The sequence below is a fragment of the Mus musculus genome, chromosome 6 (genome assembly GCF_000001635.26).
Source record: "Mus musculus strain C57BL/6J chromosome 6, GRCm38.p6 C57BL/6J".
Lineage (NCBI taxonomy): Eukaryota > Metazoa > Chordata > Mammalia > Rodentia > Muridae > Mus > Mus musculus.
This window is the reverse complement of record NC_000072.6, coordinates 107,540,695-107,566,345: the sequence shown is the minus strand read 5'-3', so window position 1 is coordinate 107,566,345 and position 25,651 is coordinate 107,540,695. Positions and strand designations below refer to the sequence as shown.

Sequence of the window (25,651 nt, the reverse complement as noted above, 5' to 3'; positions counted from 1 at the left end):
ATTTTTTATAAACACACAAATGTATTCAATATGTACATGTTAAAATATGTCTCAAGCAAGAAACAGATGTGTGGAAGAACACTAGCAGGGTGAGAATCTAACTTCAATCTCTAGCACTGAAAAAGAAATATGTATATACCTAATATCTATGTTTTAATTAGCTCCTTGGAATTTCACTGTCTACTTAACAGCCACAGGCCAAGGATAGGTTATATCGTCTCTCAATTTATTCAATTACAAAATAGGGTTTCTCAGCAAGGAGTCTTACATTCTTATTGAAGAACTGAATCTGTTGCAAAGCAAAAACTAGAAATTTATATAAAACTCTGTGTGTGCAATATTTGGCACATATTAAATGCTCATAAAAGTTGTATTTGTCATGTATTGTCATGTTGTTGTGTTACTATGCATGTGGTCTTAGCTAAATAGTAGTTCTCAGAGGACAAATATCTGATCCTATTGACTTAAGTATTGGTTTTAACAAAATACCAGGTAGAGTCTGTGTCTTGCTAGTTTATATAATACCAGTAGTTATTGGCTCTGGTGTTATGAATTCCAAAAATAATACAAAAAGGCCACTATATAGATAACTGGCAGTAATTCTGCTTTTCTAAGAGGAGACTGGGCACTTGCTAATTACACTAAGCATAGTTACATGTTCCCTTATATTTTTCTGTTATAATGGACTTCAGTTTGAGAACTGAAGAACTTCAGTTGGAGATGAATTTTAATCCAGCAACACAGCTGCTCTGGCAGAGGATGACATCCAAAGACCTTCTAGGTGTCTATGATCTTCACAGAAAGCCAACATGCCCTAGAGTACAGGGTGATTTGGTTAAAATACAGACATGCCCTTACTACACACCTTAATCCCTAACAATGAAGGTAAGGTTCATTTGTAGAAGGAAGCAGTCATGTTTGAAAATGATATCTAATTGAGAGGCAGACGAAGTGACAAATTAGAACAAGATTTGAGAAAATAAGTCAGAGATAGGACATGCCCATCTCTTAGGAGAACAGCACAGGTGAGAGAGACCATTTAAGAATAGCAAGAGAGAGAAAAGGTGGTGTGTTTCTGAGTGTGTGTGTTGTGTGGTGTGGTGTGTGTGTGTGTGTGTGTGTGTGTGTGTGTGAGAGAGAGAGAGAGAGAGAGAGAGAGAGAGGAGAGAGAGAGAGAGAGAGAGAGAGATTTACTGGGACAGTTTATAGAAACAGGTTACAGAGAGAAAACACTAGACACAGGTGAAGATATAATGAGCCAGAGAATGAGGAGAAAGAAGATTAGAACATATTGCCAAAGACAGTACGAGGCAAGGCAGACAATTCAGTTAGAAGCTAAGAGAAGCCAGATTTATTCCATCAGCTTGAATTGAACTGTATGGAGGCTAGAAGCTTCTAGGCCTACGCCTAGGGATAGTTAAAACAGGGAAAGAACACTCTAGGCTCAGCCCAGTATTCACACAGTCTGTGTGTGTCTCTCATCTCTTCCCTTCACCTGAAGAAATAAAAGCAACATTTACATTCAATAACAGACAGACACTGACTAGAAAAATGAGTAAGAAGACTGTACACAGCTCCAGCATTCAGGACCACAGCAAGGCCTCCCTCTGTGTCAGCATCCTGCTTTGTCTTTTTACACTGTAAAGCACGTGCTTGAACTGTAGCAAAACCCACGAGAATATAAATAGCCGGGACAAACAGGCGAATCATATTTTAGTACAAAATTTATAAAAATACCTAAAAGTTATTGTTTTACTATGTAAATCTTGTTACTAGCCTCACAAGGTAATGACCCTACCATTTAGATTGTGACAAGTCTGAGGTGAAATGAATTTGTGTGGCTTTGATGCTAGAAGCTTTCAGGCCTATGGGGAAAGCTCCTAGCATTGTTCTCTCATTCACCCCCAAATATGGTTACTTTGCCATTTACTATGTATTTGAAACTTTTCAAAAGTATTAAACTACCTGATTTGGATGTTTGTCAGTGAATTCTAAAGAATGCAACCATGCAAATAACTTTTTTCAAATATCATAAACTGCACAAATTCATTCTCTGCTAGTTTCTGTTTAGATCAGTAGCTCTTAACCTTCTTAATGCTTTGACTTTTAATACAGTTCCTTATGTTGTAGTGACCTCCAAACCTAAAAATGTTTTGTTGCTACATCATAACTGTAATTTTGCTACTGTTATGAATCATAATGGAAGTATCTGATGGGCAGGATATCTGATATGTGACCTCCAAAGGAGTTATGTCTCTCAGGTTGAGAAACACTGATTTAGATCAATTTTACAAGCTCAAGGGCATTATAAACTTTACAGAAGATCTGCTGGAGTTTATTCCTCTATCTTAATTCACACTAGAGAGGGAAATGTACAAATCTGTCTTTCAGAACTCTGGGATGGAATAAAAGAAAACTTTTATGTTTTGACTGAATTTAAAGAAATATGTTAGGAAGCAAAATATGCATTAAAATTATTTTGGAAACTCTACAAATAGTGTATTGCTATTGAGAAGAGCATTGATGGGTCTATAGTCTCACTGGTGTTATGAAAAATTCACCATTTAGTTTTAATTACAGAATATGACAATTATATTCAAGAGTTCAAATTTGTCTTTGCACATACATAGCCTCAACCAACTGACCAGTCATGAACCTCAGAAACCAGAGATCAAATTTCATATGAAATATGTCTTCCAACCCCGAATAGTGCTCCTTTGGCAGTGCACAGTGACACTTCTCGAATACAAAGGAAGACACAAGATATCTAGACCAATAGGGCAGCGAACCCAGAAATAAAAACAATCTCTGACAAGGACTGCACAATGGGAAAAGCACAGTTCTTCAGACAGAAAACACTGGCTGAACTGGATATCCACATGGAAAGAATAAGGCGGGGACCGTGGTTTTACATCGTCTTAAAAAATTAACTCAAATTAAATCAAGGGCCTAAGTATAGCCTAAAAAGTAATAAAATTCCAAGAAGAAAGCAGAGAGGGAAAATTTCAGTGTTGAGTTTCACAGTTATTTGTTGCGTATGACACCAGGAGCTTTGGTACAAAAGCAAAAATAGACAAGTAGGATGATTTCACAGTTACAGTCTTCTGTGCATGGAATAAATCAACAAATATAATGGCAGACTAAAGCATATGAGAAAAAAATGTGAAGTTATCTATTGGGTAAGAGCTTAAAAACAGTATTAGTAAGTCCAACAATTGAACAGTAGCCATAAAAACAAACAAACAAACAAACAATATAACCTAACTAAAGCTGGGTAAACGACTAAAACAGACAGTTCTTCAAAGAAAATATTCAAATGACCAACAAGCAATAAAAAAGATTAACATAACAGATCATAAGATAAATTTAGATGATAACCATAATGAGTTTATCATTTCATGCACATTAGAATGGTCACTGTCAAAATGTAGAAAATAGACAGAGAAACTAAATCCTTTATGCATTGGTAAGGATGTACAATAGTGTGACCATTATAGAAAACAATGTAGGATATTCTCAAAAAATTATAAGCACAATATGAAATTCTCAAGAATTAAAAAATATATATTTAAAAATTATATTATCATGTGAGGCAACAATTCTACTTCTGTGTATGGACACAAAATAAAGGCAAGATATCAAAATGCCTTTGCTTACCCATGTTCACTGCAAAACTGTTTATAAGAGTCAGGAGTTGGTGGCAACCTAGATATCAGTCAACAAGACTGATAAAGAAAAACATGGTATACACAATTGACTTTAAGCATCCATGGTGTTCGCATCACTGACTCAATCAACCTTGAGTGAAAAGTATTCAGAAAAAGTGTGACCGTACTGGATAAGTACAGATGCTTAACATTATTTACATAGAATTCAAATAACTTGAGTATTATAAGTAACACATAAATGTTTTAAAGTACTCCTTACAGGAAAGTGTGTACCAAATTCTAGGCAAATACTTGATCATTTTATGTTAGGCATTTCAGTATTCATTTTTTTCTTGGTATGTGGGGTGCTGAGTCATCCTCTGACCCATTCTCCTAAGGACAGGGGGTTAACATACAGATAATAGATGTGTGTGTGTGTGTGTGTGTGTGTGTGTGTGTGTGTGTGTGTGTGTTTCTGTCCACTTGACACAAAGTAGAGTAATTTGTGAAGAACCCTTAATTGAGGAGATGGCTCCAACACATTGGGCTAGAGACAAGTCTGTGGAGGCATTTTCTGGATTAATAATTGATGTGGGACAGCCCACTATGAGCAGTGCAATTCCTGGAAAGGTGGTTCTCAGAGTATAAGAAAGATTGTTGAACATAGTCCTGGGGAGTAAGAGAGTGAATGAGAATCCCCATGGCCAGTGCTTCCGTTACTGCCTCCAGGTTTCTACCCTGCTTGAGTTGCAGCCTTGGCTTCTCTTAAGGATGGACTGTGATCAGGATATGCAAGCTAAATATACATTTTCTTCCCAGAGTTGTTGTTGTTTTTGTTTTGTTTTGTTTTTTGGTCAGGGTCTTTATCACAGAATCAGAAAGCAAATTAGGAGAATCATTGCAAAGCCAGACATAAGGTACAATATGGACGAATCTTGGAGACATTGACAAACCAGACACAAACAAGTACTGTATGACTCCATTCTTAAAAAGTATGTAGTGTTGTTAAAATCGTAGAACTAGAAAGCAGAAAGATAACTATCAAGAACCAGGTGAACGGATTAGTGTCTAAGTGGTAGCTTCAGTTATGGATGCTGAACAGTCTTAAGATACTGAGTTAAACTGAACATGGAAATGGGGTAGAGTAAATTTAATGCTGTAAAAATGACAGTAATCACACTATAATTTAGTGTAACTTTTAACACATACATGAATTAACTATTTTAAATTCTGTAAAAGTAAAAATGGCTTGTGTAGATTAGTTAAAAACAAATGTACAAAACAAAAATCGGCTTTATTCTGGGACTGGCTGGTTAAATCTGTCAAATGTGAGAAGAAAATGTTCTGCTAATTATGTGAATAATGTTCCACAAACAAAATCTGGCAGTTTCAGGAAACAATCCCTTAAAGAACAAACTGTAGCCTTAAAGGCTCAAACTTGGCAAGGGACACATTTCAATAGAGGTCTTTAAAACAATTAGACGATTACATCTGATGCTCTTTTCTCCCAGTGAGATGTGTGTGGGACACTCTGCTCTGAATATACAATCCCAAGGGAAATGGAAGACATCACCACTGCAGAAATGACCCAGACTCTCATCTTCCCTATTTGTTTTAGTTTAAGTTCTGATGGAGTTGAGAAAAAAAGGAATACACATTTGCCATAGAATCGTAATCACACATATCTCTATTTCTGCAAGAAAAGCTAAGCAAACAAAGGCTCTAGGAATGTAGAAAGTCTCTCTGGGGAGAAGGAGATCAACTTGTCTATATCCAAATGCTGACTCCTCTCTTTTGCAGATGTATTGCCTGATGCAAACTTCGTGAAATCTTTTTTTTTTAAAGTCCCTGTTCATAGTTAAAATTAAGGCCATTTATATATTCCTCATACATGAAAATTATTTTAAGTAAATAAAGTAACCTATGTGGAAATGTTTAGTCTAAGGTCTAAGAAATAGCACCGCTCATGGTGGGCTCTCAAAACTTACTTGGATCTCTGGCATTTCATTAAGTCATTTCATCCCATTCTCAGCTCATGAGTGGGAAGTAAAGAATGAGCAAAGGTTGTGAGGACCTGGAGAATGGAAGATGTTTGGGAGCATCCATACAATGATAATTTACCACTTCTGTTTTCAACTAGTGTTAACTAGGATTAATAGCTAGAAAGCTTCAGACCAAATACTGCACCAGACCTCAATGAATGTCTGGTGTGGGTAAACAAAGTACCAACGGCAAGCTGAGAGCGAATGCAGCGCAGTGTAAGATTGCATTGTGTACATGGCACATCCAAGGTTGATCCCCAGTACTACAAAAACAAACAAACAAACAAACACAACCAACCAACCATAAATTCAAATCTTTTGAACCTCCAACTTGGAATTATCACCAACCCTGGGTACTCTAGTTACATCAATGGAAAACTACATTTGATTCCCAAATGAAGATAGAAGGACTTAGGACCTCAGCTTTTATATGCACACTTTCTTTGATGGACAGATGGTTACGATATAGTTCTGGCAGGCTGGAGAGATGATTCTCCAGTTAAGAGCTCCTTGTTGTTCTGTCAGAGGACCCTGATTTAGTTCCCAGCACCAACATGGCAGCTCACAACGGCTATAACTCTAGTGACAGAAAGTGCTGTCTGTGTTTGTGTCAACTTGACACAAAGTCTTCTGTGAGAAGGAAACTTCAATTGAGAAAATGCATCCATAACATAGGCTGTAGGCAAGCAACACTGTAGGGCATTAAGTTATTGATGTGGGAGGGTCCAGTCCTTTGAGGGTGTGGTCATCCCAGAGCTGGTGGTCCAGGGTTCTATAAGAAAGTAGGCTGAGCAAGCCAATAAGGAATAAGGCAGTAAGCTGCATCCCTCCATGACCTCTGTATCAACTCCTATGCAGTTCCTGTACTGCTTGAATTTCTGCCATGAATTCCCTCTTGATAGAAATATAAGCAAAATAAACCCTTTCCTCCTTTTCTTGCATTTGGTTATGATGTTTCCTGTTTCACGTCATCAATAGCAACCCCAAGAACCTTCCATAGGCACCAGGCATGGACATGGTGTGAGTACATACATGCAGGCAAAATGCTCATACACATAAATATTAAAGTTAAATATCATTTGGCTCTCTCAAGTCTGCCAGTCTGGACTACTGCAGTGCAACCTTTATATTTTCTCATAAGAATAACTTCAGTAATGATGAAGTGTGATTTTGTTTACTCTAGCCATAAAGGGTTAACAAAAGGATTATTATATCAATACAAATTATCCCAGTAACCCCTCCCCTGTGGAGGCAGTACTAATTCGATAATATGAAGTCAGCACTGTGGACTGACCTTCCGGAAGGATGTTTCCTGGACCTGAAGTCCATGCTGACTTCTGCTGCACACACAAGTGCTTACTGTTAGCACTCTCAAGGACTTTAAGCTTTCAAACCAAACAGGAACCTAACTTTAGAATTAAAAGTGCGGCTTTGAGAAAGGCTTGGTTTTAAATTCAGCCCTGTGACCTTGGACCAATTACCGGAACTTCCTAAGTCTCCGTTTCTTTCTCTTTTTGAAAATGAAAATCATAAAATCTATTTTGCAAGCGTAGTGAGAACTGGGAGAGCAGATGTAACAAAAGCCTGGCACATCACAAGCGCCCAATAGTTGTTAGATATTATCTTTATAGGTTTGTTGCCTCTTATTGAATCTAAATCTTTTTATTTGTTTGTTTGTTTGGACATTGAGGACAGAAGGAATCATTGAATAGGTGAATCAGCAGAGGATGCCCACTGATGTTTGGAACCTAATGTAGATGGATACCACAGGTGGAAACAGAGAAAGAGATGATAGAAAATCCCTTATAGGGCATCCGTCTTATTTCCCTTCTAAAGGAAACGGGATGTGACAAGTGCATCTGAACTGCTTATACACATCGGCTAGACATTAATTTTTCAGTCTTTTTATTTCATCTTTGACCCTTTCTCCTCTTAGATTTGTCTGGCCAGTTTTTATGGTGATATTTCTGGTTCAGACATTGTCCAAGGTGGACCACTCTGTCTTGTTAAAAGTCATCACTGTTGTTAAATCCAAACAGGAGGAAAAGATCTGTCTCTACAAGGCGTTAGCAAACAACAAAGCATATCCCATCACAAGAGCTGAAGGGAGCTTGCAGGGACTCTTTTGCATAGAGAACTCTCCCTAGAGAACTCTCTCTGGAGTCCACATTATTCATCAGCTAGCAATGCAGCAGTATGCCTCAGTGAGCCAAACAGCACAATGAAATACCTGCCAGAGAAAGGATTCCTTTTCTCTTCTCCACAAACTTTCTAGGTGACCTTGAACAACTCCTGTAACTCAGTAAGTGGAGAACAGAAGACCCCATAGCTTTCCAGGCTGAAGGAGACTCAGGATCCATTGGATCTATCCATTCTTGTGATACCCTAGAAAACAACCCTCCCAGCTATTTGCAAGAGGAATCATGTACCTTCTGCCCTCCTTTCCTTTCTTGTTATTAAACTATGAGGGAGAGATGGCATTTAATTTTCCAATATTTTCAAATTCAGAATGTCTTGGCTTTCCAGGGCCAGGAATGTTAAGGTTGGAGGGTCTAACACAGTAGAAAACAGTGGAAGAGAGAGTAAGCCAATCCCATTCAAACATATTTTAGCTGAGCAGGCTGCACAGCGTCAGCTCTCTGAGGCCTTTTATAGCACGCAGGCATGTTGTAACTTCTGAGTTATAGACCAACGTGATCACTGATACTGCTGAGTTACAGGGAAATTTTGATAGCTAAATGATTAGATAGAAACACCTGGATATTATTTGTAAAGACTGCATGTGTGAAAACCCACAGTTGTTAACATTAAGGTGTGAAGCTTTGCTCTGAGGAAAATGTCATTAGATTTTAAAAAAAAAGACATTTTACCCCATTTTTACTTTTTTCGGGGGTCCTATTTAAAAAAGAAATGCAGATATATATATAACTTTAGATATTCCCTAGGTGATCAAAATGACCCAGTTATTTGGTAGAGAGACAAAGCAAACCCCAAATGCTCTAATTCAGCATTTCTGAAGCTCACTTTAAATATCTGCGGTATTTTTTTCTGGCTCCCAAAGCAAAATATAATTGTTCTTTCCCACATTTTATTTTTTTTATGCTGTAATTATTATTTAATAGACTCCCAAATTCTCTGGTGGGTTTGAGTGGTATAAATACACTAGTGTGCAAAGAGGATGGGCACAAGTAATCTTTTGATTCTCTTCTTTCTCCTTCGTCTTTCAGGCCAGGGCAAATTCATCACCCTGCAGGTGCAGCCTCAGCCAATGTCTCTGGGAAAAGCTCAAAGGCGCAGCTGGTCTCCAAGCTAAGCATAAAAGCTGGGGTCACAATTCATTCAGCCCCTAAGAGGAGCTGAGCATGGCCAGCACCATTAGTCCTTTGAGGAGTGTTGGCCAGGCATGGTAAACAGGGCAGGGCTGGTCTGGGTGGACTGAAGAATTACCAAAAAAAATTATAAGAAAGGGGGAAAAAAACCCAAAACAAAACAAAAGAAAAATGAGAAGTCAATAGTCCAATGCCAGCTGGCAAGAGTTTACTCCACGTGGGTGGCTTGGCATGGTTGACAGGAGCTTTGGGGAGAGAGCAGTAGCCTCAGACTGTGACTGGGCTCCCACTAATCGAAGGCAAGTAGGCTGTTTCTCTGCAATCTCTGGTGAAGCCAAGTTGGAGGAAGGCTTCAGAGATGGCCAAGAGCATCTTAACCAATCTTTCCTTTCAGGTCACATATTTGGATAGGAACTCTGACTTCATTCCAAATCTCCAGCCACCTGCCTTTGATACAACAGTGTCCCCTCTTTATTTCTTAAAAAAAAAAAAAAAAACATTAAATTACATTTATTGATTTGGGAGGGGTATGCCATCCTGTATGTGTGTGGATCAGAAGGCAACCTATAGAAATTGGCTCATTTTCAGCATCTGAACTGAGGTTATCAGCCTTGGAGGCAAACACCCATGTCTCTAAGGCCTCTCACTAGCCCTGAATTCCATATTTCTTCACTTAGCTTATGCTAAGGCTGTACATGTTCTTTTGCTTCTCCTTCATTCTCAATCTTGCAGGTCACTGGCCTTTAGTGTCCTACTAACCAACTATGTATTAGTAACACATGAAAAATACCACACTCAGATTAGTAATAGTTTTGTGGTTTCTTAACCCTCTCACCATTACCTCGCCTTTAATTTGCTTAGGAAAATCAGGAGTATGGTAGATACCTCAGTTATTCATGCTGATGGCCAACAATTTACAAACAGTAGTCAGGTCAGCTAAACAATATTTATTGCTTTTTTTAAAATAAAAAAATGCAATAGAATTGATCATAATTGTTGATCTGTTTTATATAAGGAAAGCCAGATTACAAGTTTAATCTTCAAATTGCATAAATTAAAAACATTTGTATTGATGATTGCCCATGTGTTGCAAAGTGTGTAAAGACACAGAAATTCAAATGAAAGACAGTTAAAGAAAATATGAAAAATGAGGAGGGTGGGTAAAAAAAGCATGGATTTAAGACTGAAGAGCCTCAGGAGAAATATAACATGTCATAGCTAACTTTTATAATAGCCTTAATTCAGGGATGTCCCATGCACGGTATGGAGTGACTAAAATACAAACAGAGTAAAACATTAACTACAGCTTGCAAAATTTTTTGTGATCCATTGGTAGCTTAATCCCATAGCAGTAATATTGAGGGGAATTTTTAATCTTTAAGAGGTGGTTTTGGTGGGAGGGTCTTAGGCCATTGTGGGTACTGACCTCAGAAAGAAATATTGGCTCTCAGGAATTGTTTAAAAACCTGAGTCTGACCCTTGACCCTCTGCTTCCTGATTTATCACATGGTCCTTTCTGTCTCTAATGATCCATCATGAGTCTCCACTAGAAGCCAAACCAATGGGTTGCGCAGTCTTGAAATTCTATCCTTCAAATCTGTGAAATATACAAATCTCTTCTTTGTAATAAGGTTCTGAAACAGTATACTGTCTAAAGGTCCCGGTGTTTCAGAAACAAAGTCTAAGGAATCAGTGAGTCATGGAATAGGGGGCTTAGGGCCTCCTGCTACTGGAGCCCCAAGTCCTCTCTAGTTCTCAGGTAGCATAAGGTTTATAGCCGTGGAACTCCAGTACTGGACCAAAGTCTAAGCAATCCGAGTTTTCCCCTCTTGTCTTTGAGCTGAGTACGCATGTCTATTTCCTGCAGATACTCAGGCTGAGCAGAAAGAAGATGATGGGGAAGGATCCATCCTAGGATTCTAGGTGAGCATTGCTCCTTTCAGATTCTGACCCACATGGGTAGCCCCTTATGACTCTTGGCCCTGGCTTCTTCAAAAAATTGAGCTTAGTTGTTTATTTTTAAAGAATATCCAGAGAGGTCTCAAGAGGAGGGCACAGTTAGGTTCATGCTCTAGCACTACAAATTGGCACAAAAGACAAATTACTTCACTTTCCTGGGTCTTGGCTTCCTTCTCTGCCAGCAGGATAAATTTATAGCTCATGTGTAGTTATGCCTGATATGCATCTTGTGAGAACTGTATGAAGGAACATGTCTTAAGCAGTGTTTGGTATAAAGCAAGCTTCCCACAACGTATTTTCCTTTAGAGTTTCCATTATAGAAGATCTAAGTCCAGGCACTGCAAACACTAGTTAGTGTCTACTCCCCCCTACAAGCATATTAATGTGTCTCCTGAAAAAGTATCTGGAACAGCTTTTCCTCTTTTTCTACCTGACACTTGCTTGGCACCTATTTTTCCCTTATAACACTGTAGGAGGGTAGGGACACTAAAGAACTGACTCAGGCACGCGCTTCCAAGTGGTCTGTTCAGAAAGATACAATTAGAACGTCATTTGCCTTTAAAGCTTGTCATCTGACATCACCTCCCACGGGCGTTTGATGTTCCCAAAGGAGCCCTACCCCAATTGTGCATCAGCTGAATGGGCATACTGAAAATTATCTGTACAACAGACGGGTTTCTTGCACTGGGGTTGGGGTGGGTGTTGAAGACAATGCAGATTCCTCCCAGACGATTTATCTCAACAAATCACAGAGAAGACTGGAGTGCTCTCTATCCCCAGAAAATTCTAGAATATTAAAATTGTAGAGCATAACCAGTTTAGTTTCCATTGAACTCAGATGAGGATGTTGCCACTCCCAGAATTTAAATCAACTTTATCAAAATGTATGGGCATAAGCCAGTGTCTTCCTGGGCAGGTCTCAGGAAAGGTCAACTTGCCAACTTCCCATGAATTATGATTGCCTTTTGGGGACTGGTGAGATGCCCTGTGGTTAAGAGAAGTAACTGCTTTTCCCAAATGACCCAGGTTCAATTCTCAGCACCCACACTGTAGCTCACAACTGTCTGTAATTACAATCTCAATGGACCTGAGACCCTTAAATAGATATCCTTCAGGCAAAGTACCAATGCACACAAAAACAAGTAGTAATGGTTCGTATTACGAATATTAAAAATTCTGTGGCTCTGTGGAGTTTGATATTACCCTGAATTGCTGGTGATGTATATAGAATGTATTTGTTATTTTAAAAAAAAGAAGAAAAGAAAAAGATTGCCTCTTGAAAGCCCTCCCTTCCCCTTCCTACTTTCAGAATGCATTTGCAAAAGTGCCTTTATTTTGAAGTTAAGAAACAAGTCATAAAATGTTAATTAAATCTTCACATTTTAGTTACTTAGGATTTCAACTTTGTAGACCAACAGGAAATTTCTTTAAAGAAGTCTCCTCTGCATGCACTATGTTAAAATGCCTTTATATGCGTCTTTGTTGCAAGAGTGGTTGGATGACGGACAAACCATTCACATTTCTGGTTATTGTTAAAAATAATGTTGTCAGAGAGTTTCATTCTCTACCCATCTACCAAACAAAAACAGAACATAAAACAAAACTAACAACAGAAGCCAGAGATGGAAACCCACCCTATCTCCTACCCACATCTCAGCTATCCTAGATGGAAGCAATAAACTAAGGGGATTAACTTGTACGTTTGTGAAAAGACAAGATGACTCTCTTTGAAGTAATGAATCATTTTTTAACCTCTCAGACACTCTTAAAACATTTTCTTACAAAAGCAACAACAAACAAACAAATATCCGTCTTTCAATTTGTACAGACCTGGTCCACCCCATCCACACACACTTGTGACTGAGAGAAATCTACTCTCTAATCCACCCTTTTCTTTCAGTCTCTGCTGAAATCCAGTGTCAGTTTTCATCGGTACATCCACCATGATGGTACTGACCAAATCTGACTGACTGATTTCAGTTAAAAAGACCTTCATTGTTTATGATGCTACAGGGCCAGGAGCACGAACCAGATCTTGCCCTGAAGAGCGTATAGTCTTATGAGATAGAACAAGATATACATATATACCAGTGATGTATACCAGTGATGCTAGAAGACAACATATATCAAAAGAGAGGAGTGAATATGTTGGTTCTCTGAAGCATACATCAGAATTGCCATCCTGTGACCACCCTGCTCCATCAGTACCATCATACACTATGACTCCCTGCCATGACAGAGACATTCTGTATGTACATATCCCAGCATGGCTGCTCTTGAGTACCTATTCTGTACTTGAAATGTGCCTGGTGGGAACAAGAAATGGAATGTTTATGCTTTATTTTATTTTGATTGATTTCAATTATGTTTAAATAGCCAGATGTGACCAGCAACTACCATTGCAGACAGCCTGGCCATCATTCTCCAAATCCAGCTGTTCATTAACCTGGGATCATTATATAGCCTGTGAGTTCTGTTGCTTCATGGGAATTAGATCAACTACATCCAGATGGGTTCTGGAGATGCTTATGTATCTGTAAAAGTGCTTCCAAGACTGACATGTGGACTAAGTTTAGATACTTCAACCTTCTGCCTTTCTCTTAGATACCATACACAGGCCCTGAGGGGCTTACAGGCTATTGGCTGGATCCCAGTGTCAGCAAAGACATAGCTAGACTTGGCTTTGCCCCATGTGTTTCTATCAAGCATGAAATTATAGTTGACTTCATGTTCATAGAATGATAGAGAGGTCCAAGGTTATGTTTATTCATCACAGTAGACACTGTTCTTAACAGAGTGTCCAGTCTGCAAAAGTTTGATAAATGTAAGCTCAAGCAAACAAGGTGATCGATGACAAAATATATTTAGATAGTCTTCCATGGATTAGACATTTTCCATCTCTGTTACACAATAAAAACCAAAGCCTAAGGAATTTCTCAATGTCAGTGCAAGCACATAGAAGAAAAACAGGAAAGCCCAGATACTCTGCTAAACAGAAATAGTATCATACTGATGTTGAAGTACTCATCTTTCTACTCACAAGATGGTGACTAACACAAAGATCCATAGCTGGTAGGAGAGAGAGAGAGGGAGAGAGAGGGGGAGGAAGAGAGAGAGAGAGAGAGAGAGAGAGAGAGAGAGAGAGAGAGAGAGAGAGAGAGAACAAGAACTACTTAGCCTTAAATGGGGCATCTATATCATGCCCTCCATTCCAAGGTTTAGGGATAATTTGTGGAAGAGAGGGTGGGAATATTGTAACAGCCAGAGGCAGTGCTTGATTACAAAGACATACTGTACTCTGAACAAAACAGGGCAGCTGTACACAGAAACTCACAGTGGCGGTGACTACTATGTACAATACCCACAGAAAATCAAGACAGACAAAAACTCAGCATGAGGTTGGAGGGGCTTGTTATGCCCTGCCCAGGCTCTCTCCCAAGCTAAGGAGATATATTGATAGTTGTTGGCCAGGAGGTAAGGAAGAGTCAGTGTCTTTCAGTGATGTTGGTCCTGAGAACTTATCCATGTTCCAGTGATGGTCCTGTAGCCATGCACTTAATGGCAGCTCTGAGAAGACTGAATGGGCTTTAAAACAGAACACAAGACACTGAGCAGGAGTAGTGGTCGGGGAGTGATGGGGAATAGTAGTGGAAGGAGAGTGAAGAGAGCGAACAGGGGTCAGACACGATCAAGATACATTATATGCATACTTGAAATCTCAAAAGATAAGGTCACATTTTGAATTAGAAGGAAATTGAAAATCTTAAGGAGTGAATATTTTTGTCAGACTCTTGGGATGAAGAAAGCATAAGTCTTCACTAAAACTGAGGTGTTCCCATGTCAAGAACTGTAGACCACCATTGTTCTTCCTGATGCTATAACTGAAATAATAGAAAATATCCCTTATAAAACCCGTGGAGCCCTGTACTGTATGTCATGCCTCGGCAGAGTTTCTAAAGGGAAGGCTTCTTGAAAGTATTCATGAAACTATTCGGAATTTTTTCTGATGGTGTGCCCATCAGAGAGTCTAGTAGAGGCTATGCATAGAATGGGCACTCAGAAATTGTACTGAACACACACACACACATACACACGTTCATATTATTGTGAGGAAGATGCTTTTAAGAACTCCTGAAATGATCTCTTTATTTGCCAATAGCCAAAAAAGGAAGGGGCTGGGAAAATATGATAAATAAATATGATACGAGAGAGGGCAGCTCTTCAGAGTGAATCAGTACAGACTTGAACCAACAGATTAAGATCCGAACATGGCTCCTTACATATGTTGGTTCCCTATTCTTCCTGGCTCCCTCTGGGTGTGGCAGCAGTTTTTACAACCTAAGGTATTGTAAAAAGATGCAATGAGCTTACATATATAGATGCCCAGGTCTCTCTCTCTCTCTCTCTCTCTCTCTCTCTCACACACACACACACACACACACACACACACACACACACACACATCTAGACTTTGTCTAGGCTGAACTATGTGTTATGAAAGAAAAGTAGGAATATCAAGTTCTTAGATGGTGACTGTTTTTGGAAATCTGGTTAGAGGTGTACACAATGGAGTACTACTCAGCTATTCAAAATGATGAATTCATAAAGTTCTTAGGCAAATGGATGGAACTAGAAAATATCATCCTGAGTGAGGTAACCCAATCACAAAAGAACACACATGGTATGCACTCAGTGATAAGTGGATATTAACCCAGATGCTCGGAATACCCAAGATACAATTCACAGACCACATGAAGCTCAAGAAGAAGGAAGACCATTGTGTGGATACTTTGATCCTTTTTAGAAGGGGGAACAAAATACCCATTGGAGGAAATACAGAGACAAAGTTTGGGCAGAAACTGAAGGAAAGGCCATCCAGTGACTGTCCTACCTGGGGATCCATCCCATATACAGTTACCAAAACCAGACACTACTGTGGATGCCAATAAGTGCTTGCTGACAGGAGCCTGATATAGCTGTCTCCTGGGAGGCTCTGCCAGTGCCTGACAAATACAGAAGTGGATGCTCACAGCCGTCCATTGGAAGGAGCACAGGGTCCCCAATAGAGGAGCTAGAGAAAGGACACAAGGAGCTGAAGGGGTTTGCAGCCCCATAGGAGGAACAACAATATGAACCAACCAGTACCCCCAGAGCTCCCAGGGACTAAACCACCAACCAAAGGGTACACATGGAGGGACCCATGTCTCCAGCCCCATATGTAGCAGAAGATGGCCTTGTGGGACATCAATGAGAGGCGAGGCCCCTTGGTCTTGTGAAGGCTCGATGCCCCAGTGTAGCGGAATGCCAGGACAGGGAAGCAGGAGTAGGTGTGTTAGTGAGCAGGGGAGGGGAGATGGGATAGGGGTGTTTTCAGAGGAGAAATGAGGAAAAGGGATAAAATTTGCAATGTAAATAAAGAAAACATTTAATAAAGAAAAAAAAAAGAAGAGAAAAAGAAAAAAGAAAAGGTGGGACTGCAATGGGATAGGCTACAAACTGAATATGACTACTTTTCTTTAAACATAATGCTTTTACATTTAATGTGGTGTGTGTGTGAGAGAGAGAGAGAGAGGAGAGAGAGAGAGAGAGAGAGAGAGAGAGAAGAAGAAGAAGAAGAAGAAGAAGAAGAAGAAGAAGAAGAAGAAGAAGAAGAAGAAGAAGAAGTAGTAGTAGTAGTATATATCTAGGACATCTTGTGGAGTCACTTCTACTCTGTGAGTACTGGGGATTGAGACTGCTTAGGTTGGGGTCAAGCACATTCCCCTACTGAGCCCAGGGTGCTATTAAAGGAAGAGCGAAGTTGAAAAGGCCAGAGAACACAATGTTAACTATGAGGATCTGCAAGCCAAATCCCCAGAAGCTTGGAAGGGGCAAGCTAGCTTGAGCTTGCTGACACTGCAATAGCTTTATCTTGGTCTCTAGTCTCCATAACTGTGAAACAATAAATTTCTATTGTTTTAAACCATCCAGTGTGTGGTACTTTGGCCTTAGGGAACCAATAACATGTGTGGTTTTAATACACATAATAATTAGTTTGAGGCCATTTAAATTACTTGTCTATGATACTCATTTTATTAATACTTAAGGCACCAACTGTTCTTGTGTGCCTTCTCCCAATACACACTATGGATTAGGAAAGCAGTCTGTGCTCTGCACTGTCTGAGGTTCTCGTGGGTACAGATAGGGAAACCCCGTTCTTCATTTCAAGAGCTCCAGTAAACTCAACGACCCCTGCCCCTTCATTTCCAAGGAGTTCATGGCTAAACCAATGATTATTTATGAGCTGTCTCAGTCTATGCTTAAAGTATTCCTTCCAACATTTTGAAAGCCACATACCAGATATAACTTGGAAAACTCTTAAATCAGGTCTGACAAAAGAATATTTTATTTTTCTTTCTGGTTAAATCAGTTGTACAATTAAGGTTTGTTTTTCCATCGAAAGAAATGGGCTATTTGCATATCTTGAATTAAAGAAGCAATTTAACATTATTGAACTGAGGAACTGACGGGGGCTAAACAGAACCGAACCAAAACCAACAACTGTGCTGTTTATATCGCTGCTTTTAGCAATAACAATGATATTAAAAACTATCATGAAACTGACTAATTTTAGTCTTTTGCAGATTATTTTAATTTTCATCTTGTAATGTGTCTACATGAAATAATTGTTTTCAAATTAGTAGCCTGAGTCAATGTTAAATATATGCTACATCTTTAGTTTGGCAACATTGGTGAGCCTGCAAGGGCAAGGTTGTTACTTTAAACTCTTCATAGAATATTGCTCAGTAGTTTTAGTTTAGACATGGATGTAGCTTTCCTTGTGCTGTGTTAAATAAGTGGGACAACGGAGCAGATGGCTACAATAACTTTGAACACTCAACAGTATAGCAGAACCTATGACAATACAAGATTCACCATGGTCGATACAGAAAATGCCACGTACAGACTGTTAATGCTACGCTATAGAGTTCTACATGCTCACCAAGCTGAGCACCTCCTTTAGACTTCTTTAGAAATCTCCCTTAGCAGATTTGATTTCACTCGAAGGCAGAATTAAAGATTTGCCTGTAGTAATAATGAAAATACTCTCCTCAACAAAATACACCAGGCTTATCTTTATTTTAGAATCCTTACTGCATTTCTTTCTTTGCATTACTAGGGTTCTGCACTGTCTCCGATCATTTTAATCCAGCAGTTATCTGACATTTTAACTTTTTAACTTTTTTTTTAAATGACATATCCAATGAGATAGAAACTTATATCTCTGATGTAGTATCATTCTCTAGAGTCTGGCTGGCCACTTGAAATTTTCAAATTTCTAAACTTTAGAGAAAAGTCAAGAATGTATGTCTTCCACACTTAAGTGTTCCTTTAAAATCTGAAGCGAGTGCCTCAGCTACAGCTTGGTTGGAGTAGTTGGTAAATTGCTTGCTTCACATTCATGAAACCTTGGGTTCTGTCTCCAGCACTGCATTAAGTAGGTGTGCTGATGCATACTGGCAATGCCAGCACTAGGGAGGTGAAGGCAGGGAGATCAGAAGTTCATAGATCTTGGCTACTAAATAAGTTTATAGCCAGTCTGCAACACATTGGCCCTTGTTTCTAAGTAAGGAGGTAGATAGATAGATAGATAGATAGATAGATGGATGGATAGATAGATAGATAGATAGATAGATAGATAGATAGATAGAGTCAAATGTATGAAATTATATGTATGTGTCGCATAAAATCTCCTGTTGGTGAATATCAGTTGTCCTTTGGCTTGTGTGGAAGCCAGCACACTGAGCTGTACATTTTAGAGCAGCAAAACAAAGCCAGCTGTCCCTGAACTCTTAAAATAAACTTAATTTCCAATGCCTCCTCTAAACTATTTTTATATAACTTGTCTAATAGGATGTGAAGAACTGTGTGACTTTATCACATTGAGTGAATAAAGAAAACTCTATGCCTATAACTGGGAGGAATCGTGTGTTGCAATGGGTAAAGTCAGAAGGCAGGGCGAAAACCATAGAGGGACATTGGTGAGGAGGAACATGGTTGGGGGCGGGGAACCTACTCTATTGGTTCTGTTTTTGGAGAACTCTGGTTCAATAATCTATCATCTACCTATGTATTCATCTATTATCTATCTATCTATCTATCTATCTTCCATTTATCTACCTTCCTATCATTTATTTCCTCATTTACCTACTGGTTCTATGTTTTTCTTTGTTTGTTCGTTAGAGAGCCATGACTAATTGAAGTACCAGAATTCCCACAGGACAAGGGTTGAGTTTAAGCCAAGTTTGCTAGCTTTTGTGATTTTAGTATTTCATGTGATAAAATACTAGCTTCACGTACCTAACTGGATTTTAGTGAACACTGGGACACACTGCAGTGTTGTATTCATCACATAAAAGAAATCTAACTTTTAGTGTAAAATCTACAAAAATGGTAGGCTTGGGGAATTTGCAAATTTAAATTTCTGGTTGGCTCAAGTTTCCTAGAAAGCTTGTAGTTTCAACCTTTAATATTTTCTTTCTTCTCCATTAAAGTTTATTTTTAACATAATTTTCTTTAAAATGCTGATAATGAATTCCTAATGGATATATTTAACTAGAGCCCTTGTTATTTACTTTCTTACAAGTTTCCATTTTTGTTGCAAAAGTAGACTTGTGTGTGTGTGTGTGTGTGTGTGTGTGTGTGTGTAAGGGGTATCTAGTTAATGAGAATTTCTGTTAATCAGGTTTTTAAATTGTTTTTTAGCAAATTATAATCAGGTGAAAACCACTTCCATGAATTTGAAACCATTTCTTATTATAGCATCTCCTTGATACAGCTGTGTCCCCCATCTTTATATGCATTTGAAACTAATGGTCCAGTGCTCAAGAGTGCTCAGAGCACGGATGACCTGGGCACCATAAACCCACCAGAGCACTTTAGTGGCTGGTCCTTCATTATGCAGCTAAGGTCTTATCTAATCAGATGGTGCAAGGGAACAGCTGAAAACATTAACATGCCCACAGGTATTATAAATCACGCTGCCCATGCATTCTCTTCAATTCATGAGTTTTATTAAGTAGTAAGTAAAAAGAATAACCATCCTTGAATATCCAGTCTAATCCTTAAGCAATAAACTATAAAGCAACCCAGTGTTATTAGAAGATCATCTTTATTACGTACTCAGCCCCTAGTTTTCTAATAGAAATTACAGTTAACATTTTGAACTTTAAGAATAAAAGTCATTTTAGCAATGATGCAAAAACTAAAGTTATCTCTTAAATTAAAAGGTTCTTTCTTAACAACATACCATTTTGACTAATATCTCCTTTTCTCTGCTATTCTCAATGTGCACTTGACTTGCTTTTTCTGAAACAACCATGTCATCTCATGAGACTTTTCGGATCAAGCTATTACTGGAAAAGAAACAGCAAATTCATCTTGTTCCTCAGCAGGTTTGGGTGAAAATCAGAAAAAATCAGGCAAAACACAAAGACATTGGGAAAGAATTTTAAAGGAACAGTGTATGAAATCACATACATTTACACTGTATCTGTTTTCCTTCCATACCTCTGTCCCTTCCTTCCTAACCATATCAAGCCAAAAACATTGCTACATCTGGACAGTTGGACTTGACTTAACTACAAAAATTCATTCTCTTTGTTTTGGTGCTTTGCATCAAAAACTTCACTGTTATCTGATACAATCCATGATAACTATGCACCTTACAATTTTTCTGCAGGATTTTAGGTTTAAGGACAAACAAAACTATAGGATATTCAAATAATTCAAATGCTTACAACAACGAAGGAATATACATACATGCATATATATGAACGTGTATATATTCTCTGGTGCTGGGGATTGAACATGAAGCCTTGCACATGATATACAAGTGCTCTGCCACTCGCCTATATTCCATTATATTTAAAATGTTTTTATACAAAATTTCCCCAAGCTTGTTTTGAATTAATTCTGTAGCCCAGGCTGGCTTTGGACCTGTGATCTTCCTGGCCTTAGATTCTTAAGTGCCTCTGATTATGAGCTTGCATTACAGTGAGTCTGGCTGAATAAATGTTTAATATTATTCAAAGTTGTATTTAAAATTGGATAACAACAGCAGATTTTAAAAGAAACCCAGAAAATTGGTCCTTCCCTTGGAGAATCCAGTACTAGACTCTAGCATGTTGGCTAAGAATGCAAACGTAACTGTGTGGCTTTTATGTCTCAAAACCTAGGGAGCACACAAATTAGTATAATATTTGGAACTGATAAATATTATCACCAACATGTGCTCGTATTAGGTGCTCCATGCATCCCAGTTTCCTGAGGAATGCTTCTGGAGCAGAAGAGTGGAGGAAGCTGCACAGTGTTCTTCAGAGAGGGGAAGGTATGTGTGAAGTAGTGGTTTTGATGCTAACTGCTTCTTTCCAAATCTAGTCCATAGACACCCTGGTGGCCTAATAGCCTACAAATTGGAGCATCTAAAAAGAGGGTCAGCTGCTCGCTAGTGAATAGCACTCTACTGGTTAAAGTCCAAAGCAGACACCTGGAATAACTGTAGGGCCCAGGAATTATGTAACATCTGAGTGGGATTTAGGTTGTGCCACAAAAGGGATGGGAGTCAAGACAGAGAAGTAAACAAAGGGCTTTGAAGAGTTTGCTAAGGTATTTTTCACTTCTTATTGGGGAAACCATGGGATCATTTCTCTAATAAGGATCAATCTACTAGCTATGTCAAGGTTGAGGGGAAGAAGCAAGAATAAAGAGAAATCTTTGGGAAGAGGTTAATAGGCCTCTACACAAGCTAAATAAAAATGTAAGGAGACCTGGCCTGGGCATGATAGGGAAAATAACAGGGGTGTGGCAGTGATAGTAACAAAGAAGGGCCACATTTGAGGAGTATAAGGGAATGCAACTCCAGCAGCATCTATTAGGCACTACAGTTGATGAGATGTGAATAAAGGAGGCGTCATTAAATGCAGAGGCCACTTGGGATGTGGGTGGGTCCCAGGCTAGCAGACAGCCAGGCGAACACAGTTTTGGAAGTGAGTTTCCACTGGAGTGACAGAGAATGGGAAATGATAGTCTGGGTTTTTCCTGCTCTGCACCCATCCCCACTGGGCCAGCTCACAGTGCTGTCCCTCTTATGCAGAAAGCAAACTCTGCCACAAAGATGCACTTGATTCAGGATATACACACTGCTATTTCCTCTTGTACCTCAGGGTGAGAAGATCCAGCAGACATTTGAGTGAAGACAACAAGGAGTTTGGAGTGAAATTATTCTCACTTTTAGTACTGAGATTGAAATATAGGAGGCTATTTCATCAGTATCTGGCTGGACCCTTAAGATTTCAGGGTGTAAGGGAAGCAAAGGTGAGTAGCAAAAGGGATCATGTAGCAAAAATATGAAATATAACTGAACATTGCTTAACAAACAATGAAGTGGAAAAGACGGGTGATAACTGAGTCAGCAAAGTGTTTGCCTTGTAATCCCAAGGACCAGAGTGTGATCCACTTGAGTGTTTAAAAGCCAGGAGTGGTTGGTGGATATTTGTAATCCAAGCACTCAGGGAGGCAGAAACAGGTGGATTCCTGGACCTCCATGGTCAACCAGCCTAGACAACCTGGTGAGTCACAAATTCCATCTAAAACATTGCAGAGAGAACTGGTCGACCTGTAGCCTCTGTAGGTACCCACACATGCATTCCCATGTGCATGCATAGCTTCCTCCCAGCTTTTGCTCCTATATATTTATGAACATGTACACACACACACACACACACACACACACACACTGATTGTATCTCTACCATCTCTTAAGGTAACTACTTGGTGACACTATCTGATTATAGTTATAAGTAGATACAACAGTGACGATAAAATGATTACGGGGGCAAATGATTACGTCCTCATTCAGTGTGACAATGAGAGCTGTGAGCCATGGTGAGAGGGATTAAGCAGGGCAGTAGACCTTATCACTAAGGACAAATCTCTAATGAATACCTGTGGTCATTAGTGCTGAGGAGAAGGTAGTTTGCATGCAACGTTCACAGAGGAAAGTTATGGGCAACATAGGTGCTAGATTGTCAGTTAACTCAGCTATAAGAAAAGGAAAGTACAACAGAAGTAAGACGGCCATGAAAGTAAGTCAAAAGTAGAAAGCTAACTTGTAAGATACTGCTACATTTGACACTCAATTTAATTTTTTTATTCTTTTAATTCTATGCTATGGTTTGTTTCCTGATAAGATTTAGATAACTTAATTGATACACCCAAGGCCACACATAGTACAGAAGAGAGTCCCCAACCCCTGTGACCATTATTCTTAGATCAGGACATATGCTATAACACACATGTCAGACACTGGCATGAGACAGCCAGCAAGAATCCATGCTATTCTGTTACAAAGCAATTCAAGCCTTCTGCTCTTCCCCCGCCCCCCAGGACTACACACCATCCATTTTATTTACTATCATTATTATTGTTGTTGTTGTTGCATGTGTGTATTCTTGTTCACAGATACACACACTCATGCATGCATGTTGGCTTCCAGATACTGACATTTGAGTGTCTTCCCCCAACTCTCCCTCCACCTTTTGAATTTGGAGACGCGGTCCCTGATAGAACCATGACTTCACTGATTAAGCTATGGAGGAAAGCCCACAAGACACGCCTATTCTGCCTCTCAGTGCTAGGGTTGCAGGAGTGCACAACTGTTCCATGCCTGGCTTTGCCATGGGTGCGAGGGATCTGAACTCAGGTCCCCATGCTTGTGGGCCATATCCCCAGCCCCACCTCTTCTCAATGTCCTCAAACCCTTCTATTCCAGTTCTTCACACCAGCTCTGCCATCTCTGGTCTTCCGTCATGCTATTCTGTCTCCTGCTCCTCAAGCCCACCAAGCTCCTTCTCACCTCTGGGCTTTCACTGGCAAAGCTCTCCCTGATCCACACACCCTTTGCCTGGGTAACTCTTAATAGTCCTACAGGCTTTTGTTCAAAGATTGCTTCTTTGGAGAGGTCTTCTCTTAAACATCACTAGGTCATATTCTTCAAGGACCCATGTTCACTGGATGTAATACAGCCATGCTCTCATATTTACATATGTAATGGCTGGATCGCTGCTTTTCTCTCCCAGCAGCTGGCAAACTTCACATGGGAAGGCAGACTGGATCAACCACTTTGCTTGCCACTGTATCCCCAGCTTATGGGGGAAAGAAGGAGAATCTGCTCGCAAACGGTGCTGTCACTGTTTGCCAAGTGACTGAACTGCAGGCTGTCAGGCTCTGAGAACTGTGCCAAGTTCTTTCCCATATATACTCCTATCTGCAGACGAGAGAGGGTGGGGAAAAAGCAGTCTTTAAAACCAACCAAGACTGCACAGCCAGTATGTCTTATAGGGGAGAGGCAAACCTAAATGCATCTGGCTTCATCTTCTGTTTTAGCTGATTTGCTCAAGAGCATTGACTGAGGGTCACTGAATTATTTTGCCTTGCTTCCACCGACTATATCTCTTTGAGTCTGGAAGTTCATTTAGGATGGGAATAATACTGTGTAATTTTACATATCCCTCACATTGCCTTCCTAAGAGAAACTCTGAATTGTATGTTCATGTAATGAATAACTGGATTAATGACATTCTTTAGTAATAATATCATGAAAGCTTTCTCAAATTAAGTTCAATGTATAACAACCTCTCTGAGAGAGACACGCACACTAACATCTGAGTGTAATGCAGGCACATGAAGGACTTATCTTCTATCCGAGGACAGAGGAAATAACTCAACATTGTTTAAAGATGCAGCATTGGCAAAATGAAACAGACACGCTATGGACATCTCTTCTACTCACTGAATATTTGCTGAGCGCATTTTCCCTATGCCAAGTACTCTTACGGGTGCCAGGAACCAGAGACTAAGTTGTGGGCTTTTCCCTTATGGAGCTGAGTGGTAGTGACGGCGTTACAGTGATATAAATAAATAATCTTAAATTAACAGCATGGCCTATACTTGAGGCGAGGACAAGGAGGAGACTCGAGAAAAGCAAAGGCAGCTTGAGTAACTCAGACTGGGGGGAAACAAGGGTAAGAATTCCTGTTCTTCTCGATTTATTGACACATGCTCGGCATGTCGGGTTTTTCTTTTTTCTCCCCCGTTCCCACATCTACAATACCTAACTTTCAGTGTTGCTGCAGGATCCTCTCTACACGCTTAGAAAATCCTACTCATCAGCCTTCAGAGGTAGACAAGTAACCATCCGTGAACAAGACCAAGAGCTAAGAGTGTGTATAATTTTACCAATGACCAGGAAATTCACCCACTGTCAAACAGACGACCTGTTTATGAGATAAACAAGACAATGTATGTGCGGCTCTTTGTAAGTGATCCTTGTTTCCATGACCTTAGACACACACAGAATTCAAAGACGATATTTCAGACTTCCCCCATTCAGGTGCCAATGAAGATCTGCTAGCTGTAACTGGAGAGGCTGTGAAGTTAACCAGACTCCAGTGAAATGACTGCTCTGAAGCAAGCTCACTTCCCTGCCCCACTTGTCTGACGTCCTTGTTTACTTATAACAGTGTCCACGGAGGGTTTTCCTGCATCTTATAACACAATGGGTGGACCACGGTGTAGTAAATGACCCCACTGTGCTATGTGGACTTTCCAGTCAGCAGAGTCAGCAGAGTCATCA

The 25,651-nt window shown here is 39.6% G+C and overlaps 1 protein-coding gene across 1 annotated transcript in view; it reads right to left on the bottom strand.

Moving 5' to 3' along the window:
* Lrrn1 (leucine rich repeat protein 1, neuronal) overlaps nucleotides 1-25,651 on the bottom strand; it is a 40,503-nt gene that overhangs the window by 3,883 nt on the left and 10,969 nt on the right. The gene's annotated exons all lie outside the window — the stretch shown is intronic.